Source organism: Anarhichas minor, unplaced genomic scaffold (genome assembly GCF_050575085.1).
Source record: "Anarhichas minor isolate MPS153535 unplaced genomic scaffold, ASM5057508v1 ptg000024l, whole genome shotgun sequence".
Taxonomy (NCBI): Eukaryota; Metazoa; Chordata; class Actinopteri; order Perciformes; family Anarhichadidae; genus Anarhichas; species Anarhichas minor.
The window spans coordinates 15,488,541-15,494,369 of record NW_027466470.1 but is presented as its reverse complement, the minus strand read 5'-3'; positions in this window follow the sequence as shown (position 1 = coordinate 15,494,369).

Here is a 5,829-nt window from a genome sequence, read left to right as displayed (position 1 = left end):
TTTTTTTACTTTGCACTGTAATTTTACTACAATCACTCCTCCCTTAAGAATCCCCTTCATCTGTTCAATTTCACTCCAAGGCTGCTAGTAATGAGCTTAATGGATACAGGAAATGTTTGAAATTGAGGGATTCCTGAATCACAGATTTTGTATTATTGATGTAAAAGAGATATACATAGTTAAAGAAAGTTCCTGTATGATTTGAAAAAGGCTTATTTTCTTACTACAGTTCTTCAAAAAGGTTTCTAAACATAACTTCTGTGCATAAGAAGACAGCTGTATGTGGTCTCAAAGTGTTTGGATAGAAGCCTTTCTGATCAGCTTCTTCATCGTTTTTAATTGATCACAATTGTGCTTTAAAAAGAAAAAAAAAGCTATACAGCTATGTTTGCCCACATATACATAAAGATGCACACACACACACACACACACACACACACACACACACAGTTGTGGGGTTCTGTGCTTTCTTTTAAAGCTACAGGTCTGAGTTTGCATTACCACCTGCTAGCTTCGTCTGACAATACCTCTGTTACAACCGCACAAACAAAGACTTAAAGAAAAGTGTGTTTCTCTGTGTTTTGTGTGTTTTTCCCCCAGAAAGGCAACCATTCATTACGATGACAAAGGGGTAAAGAAATGCATTATCATAATTAATCTTGTGTGAGACTGTGGGTGGCAGCTCCGACTCTGCTCTGAGACTGACAGAGGTGCTCAATGCACAAAGTGTCTCCCTGCTACTGGGCAACTTGTTGCCTTTTCACTGATATCTGAGAAACATGTAATGAAAGACCTCTTCTGGGTTTTCCCAACAATATGTAACATGACTCTGTGAACTTTAACTCAAACCCCTCAAATGAAAATGTTTTATCACTGAAAAGAGGTTTTGATTCATCTAGAATATGGTGTATATTTGTTCCCATCATCAAACACAAAAATTCTTTGTGTGTTTTTCGAACATCTTTATTTGTCTAGTCTATCAACACATAGCCAAATATTCTGTTTGGTTATCATGAAAACAATGTATTCATTTCGATAGACTTGAACCGGAAATGTGTTGATGATCTGTTCCCTTTTTTTTGTTATAGTTTGTCTTTAATAAGAGCTAGATGTGATGCTTTAAGTATGCAGGGTATAATGAGACGGCAGAAAAAGTATTATCATGTTTCCTCAGCTGCCTTCAGATTGCTCAGTGATTGTATAATGTGAATTTGTTTGGGGGGGATGTACAGGTTTTATAACTGTGTCCCTCATGTCTGACTGTCTTATTTGTTGAGGCTCAGCTTTTAAGTCTTTTTGTCGTTTAGGTGCTGCGATACATTTAGACAATCATGGGCAAGTGTAGAAAGGCTCTTTACAATATACCTATCTTTGACTATGTGATCTCAACACGTTCCTGTAATTACGTGCGACAGCTGTTTGGGCCAAGTACTATCTATCAAGAAACTGGACCTATGAGGACACACTGATATCAAGTTACACTGCTCAAGGAGACTCAGACTTAACATTACCATTAAAGGGGGAAAGCAGAAGGCTTTAAAAGATAACCCCTTCTGATATAACGTTGTACTTTTAAAGACAAAATTGTTTTTCACCCTTTTTGGGGAACCAGGAACATGTGACAAAAGTACAAGAACAGTCGTCATTTGGGTATGATAGACTCTCATTTCCAGTTATTCCATATTTGTTTGACATCTTGGTTCCAATTTCTGTCAAACATATTTCCTTCCTGTAAAGATCAGCCTCATCGTTGTGTAACCTCACAGCACTGTTGTTTGAAAAGGCATATCCCATAATATCCCTTACGGTTGCACTTTTACCTCACGCACTATGTGTCCTAAATGACGACCACCGTCACTGCTGCTCCAGTGCAGAAAACCTCATACATATATTGTATCACTCTTTTATTCTTCCATCTCTACTTACTCCTTCTGAGAGAAAAAGAAGAAATGCAGTCGTGAGCGGTCTCTCAGCCTCTCTCTTCGATAAATAAACACTCTCTGGGCCTGAACCCTGGGCGCCTGGGCTGTTGTGCGACGGCTGAGTGCCAGAGCGGTTCCGTAGCTCTGCCTATAGCACATACAGGACCCCGGACGGACAGCCAGCCATGCATGCATGGATGAACGGACGGATGGATGGATGGATGGAGTCACTGGGGAGACATGAAACGGAGGAATGGAGATAGGAAGGGGAGGGAGAAGGAGGGAGGAAGAGCGGGAGCAGGGAAGCAGATGAAATCTGGAGGGGAAAGACGAAGGTGTATGAAGAGAATCTGAAATAAAAGGAAGAGTATAGGGAGATTAAAACGGAGAGGATAAAGAAAGGGATGGATGGAAGGAGAGGGACCATGTGGGACACAGGACATGGAGGAAGGGAAGGAGGGAGAGAGGGCTTGGGCGGTTTGTGTTTGGAGGCCGGGGCAGTGTGATGGCAGATATCTGCACAGCGCATGGTCATCTCAGATGGTTTATTTATCCAAGGCCTCCAGACCAGGCCTCGGACCTCCCTGAGTTTGTTAGGCTTGAAGGGGCCCCCTACTACACAACCCAATTCCTCACATTCCACATTAGCTCCCATTTCCAGCTGCCTGTTTCCCTCTACCACTCAACCCGACCCAACCCAGTTCAAGCAAACTATACCCAGTTCCAGCGCAGCAGGAAAGAAACAGGCCGGCCAGCGTCACTCTAACGTAGGAGTCGGTGTATATGTGGGTGTATCAGTCAACTGCCACAGAGCGCTGTGGTGTGGTGGTAAAGGAGGCGTTAACAACAGCATCTGTGATCCTACGTTCCAAGTCAACAGATAGACTGATACAGTCAGTGGATACATCCTGTTTTTATCAAGATATAAGAAGAGATCTGAGGAGAGCACGTATGACTCCACTTAAATCTCTTTTAGACACGTAAAGCTTAAAGAAGATGGAGATCTGAAATAAAGAGTTCAAAGAGGATCATGAAACGAGCGTTACACAGATATTTGATCCTTTTGATTTACTTGTTATCCCAGTTCATGTGAAAGCTTTGATTATTTAGCCACCAGCGGTGGCCTGGCAGGTGACTTTTCTGTACTCGTAACCCTGACATCAGTGATAAATCATATTTTTAAAGCAAACACAAACAGAACAATTTAAATAGGCTTTATATTCATGTCTATCATTGTGATTGTGATCAGTGGTGGAAGAAGTTTTTGGATCCCTCACTTATCTAAAAGTACCAGTGCATCAATAGAGAATAAATAAAAAAATCAATAACCTGGAAGTAAAAGTCCTTTGTTCAAAATATTATTCAAGTAAAAAAATACAGAAGCATGTTCTCCCCGTGGCAGCGTGGGTTCTCTCCGGGTTCTCCAGCTTCCTCCCACAGTCCAAAGACTTGCAGCTTAGGTAAATTGGTGACTCTAAATTGCCCGTATAGGTGTCGATGTGAGCGTGAATGTCTGTCTGTCTGTACATGTCTGCCCTGTGATGGTCTGGCTACCTGTATGGGTGAACCCCTCCTTCACCCAATGCCAGCTGGGATCGGCATATCATATGTAGTTTGATACCATACCATCTGAGCATACCATATATATATATATATATATATACACACACACACAATTTTCACTTCGTTCTGACATTTTATAAAGTAAACAATGAATTAAATTACTTGAAAAGAAACTGATTATTCTATCATGAAAGTGATCATGAGCAGACATAGATATGATCTCAAAATCATTTAAATTCATCTTAGACACTGAATAAGAACTGCTGACACCATTTGTTTTTGCATGACGACATTATGATATTCACAAATATATATCTAAAGGTCTTGTGTATAGGATTTGGTGACGTCTAGTGGAAGGTTGCAGATCGTGTAGGAGAACGCCCTATAGCTAGAGTGTTTGGTTTGTCCGTTCTGGGCTACTGTAGCAACATGGCGGCCTGCTCCATGAAGAGGATCGGCGATGCATGCATACATCAACGGCTCATTCTAAGGCAACAAAAACACAATGATTGTCAGGTGATTATACACTAAAGAAAACATACTTATTAATATTATATTCCATTTATACCAATATATGCCCTTAAATGCTACATGCTCTTAATCAGTACCTCCTATTTCCATGGTTCTCGTGTGCTTTGTCACGTGCATGTAAACAGTGATGATGGGCGTAACGGTGTCACAAACAGACCGAGCGTATGGCGCCGACACCTACAAATTGCTTTACTTTAGCTTCAAATTGTTTTACAGTCGCTCAAAGGGCCTCAAATTAGCACCAGCCACCTGACACATATTCCGCACAGGTCGGCAGGCAGAGAATCACTGTGTCATCTGGTAAAGGTGTTTCTTCTTCACCCCCATACTGTCATGAGTGGGGCCAAATGGGGGCTTACATTAGTAAACCACCAAGACACCTTTTCTTTGTTGAGAGATTAGAAACAGTCTGGTCTGAGAAGCCTCTTTCTTTCATTCTTTCTTTCTTTGATTCTCAGATGTTGTTCTTAGGTGAACTGCTCTCTCATGTCTTGCCATGCATGAAATCATGCATGGCAAGACATGGAAACTCTCCAGAAGTCTCTACATAAGGGTGTCACACTGAACCAGGCAGCTCCGAGGTGTTATTAAAATAAAAACAATTCCTGCAATCATTTAAAGGGGGAAACTTTACAAGTGTGAGAGGTTGTATTTTCTAGGGTGTAAGAAGACCCATCAAACCTACTTTTAGAAGCTTTTTGGGCACAAGAGTTGAGGTTACAGCTGTTAGTGCTAACAAACCTACACACAATTCTTCTCACAGCTGCCAAAAAAAGAGGTGTTGTGTTCTGTAACACATGTGAGGCTCCAAAATCCTCATCAAACACGAGATGGACTGAGATATGAAAAGCGTTGAAAGATCTGTAATACTCCCATAAATAATAAAAAAAAAAAAAAAAATCACATGTTTACATTCTTGTGTAAAAAGCTGAATTAACGGTTTTTTTTTTTTTTTTTTTCCCTTCCTTTCACTGATTGGCCTTTGCTGATGAGACAGAAGAGGAAAACAGAGATCGTGTGCGTGCCTGTGTGGCTGTGATATCAATAGATGGCATGTGCGATTGCTTCTTGCGGGGCCCGGCCGCTGGGAACAATGTTCACAGAGCAAGTGAGGCGGGCAGGCAGCAAGCTGTGTGCGTGAGTGAGTGAGTGAGTGAGTGCGCGCGTGTGTGTGTGCGTGCGTGCGTGCGTGCGCGCGCGGCTGTGCAGAGTTTATTGAAAGAGTTCCTCTCTCCCTCCTCCCCCGTCCTCCTCCTCCTCCTCCCCTCCCCTCCAGCCCAGGCAGCAGCAGCCTGGGTGGTCCCCCTCTCTCTCCACTTTGGTGAGCTGTTGCTTAGCAGCTAATAATAGGCGATGTTTGCAAAGTAATTTGCCTCTTCCTTGGCCAATGGGAGCCGGAGCACTTTTCCATCAAACCTCCCTTTTCAGGATTTGCCGAGAGGCGAACTTCTCCAAATGTTACCGCTACGGGATCGGAGTTAGACTTGACACGGACGGCTCAGACTTAGGCTACCACTACCACTACTACTACTACTACTATAGGCTACTACTACTACCGCTCCCTCTCTGAGACGTCGTTTCACCAACTACCGGGACGAATGAAGACTGAGGGATCTTTACGGATTTCGGCGCATAATGTTGGGATGGAGTTTCGAGACTTGTTTGGCTCCTCCAGGGAAGACTAGAAGACGTCCCTCCAACTTGTCGCCGCCGGTGCTGGATGCGCTCCCCTTCTATGTTGGATTATTGTCGTTTCTACTGAACTCGCACCGATTCACACCGCTCAGCGCCCCCCGTTCGCCCTCTTTGGACT